A 592-nucleotide genomic window follows, 5' to 3' on the forward strand; every position below is an offset into this window, starting at 1 on the left:
ATCTGAGAGACACAGCCGTGTGTGTACAGGGAGTACAGTAGGGGCTGAGGACACAGCTGTGTGTGTACAGTGAGTAGAGTAGGGGGCCGAGAGCACAGCCGTGTGTGTACAGGGAGTACAGTAGGGGGCTGAGGACACAGAAGTGGGTGTAGAAGGAGTACAGTAGGGGGCTGAGGGACACAGCCTGTGTGTACAGGGAGTACAGTAGGATGCTGAGGACACAGCCGTGTGTGTACAGGGAGTACAGTAGGGGGCTGAGGGTCACAGCCTTGTGTGTACAGGGAGTACAGCAGCGAGCTGAGGGACACAGCTGTGTGTGTACAGGAGTACAGTAGGGGGCTGAGAGCACAGCCGTGTGTGTACAGGGAGTACAGTAGGGGGCTCAGTACACAGCCGTGTGTGTACAGGGGTACAGTAGGGGGCTGAGGGTCACAGCCGTGTGTGTACAGGGAGTACAGTAGCGAGCTGAGGGACACAGCCGTGTGTGTACAGGGATACTGTAGGGAGCGGAGGACGCAGCCGTGTGTGTACAGGGGGTACAGTAGGGGCTGAGGACATAGCTGTGTGTGTACAGGAAGTACAGTAGGGGACT

This window comes from Hemiscyllium ocellatum, unplaced genomic scaffold (genome assembly GCF_020745735.1).
Source record: "Hemiscyllium ocellatum isolate sHemOce1 unplaced genomic scaffold, sHemOce1.pat.X.cur. scaffold_118_pat_ctg1, whole genome shotgun sequence".
NCBI lineage: Eukaryota > Metazoa > Chordata > Chondrichthyes > Orectolobiformes > Hemiscylliidae > Hemiscyllium > Hemiscyllium ocellatum.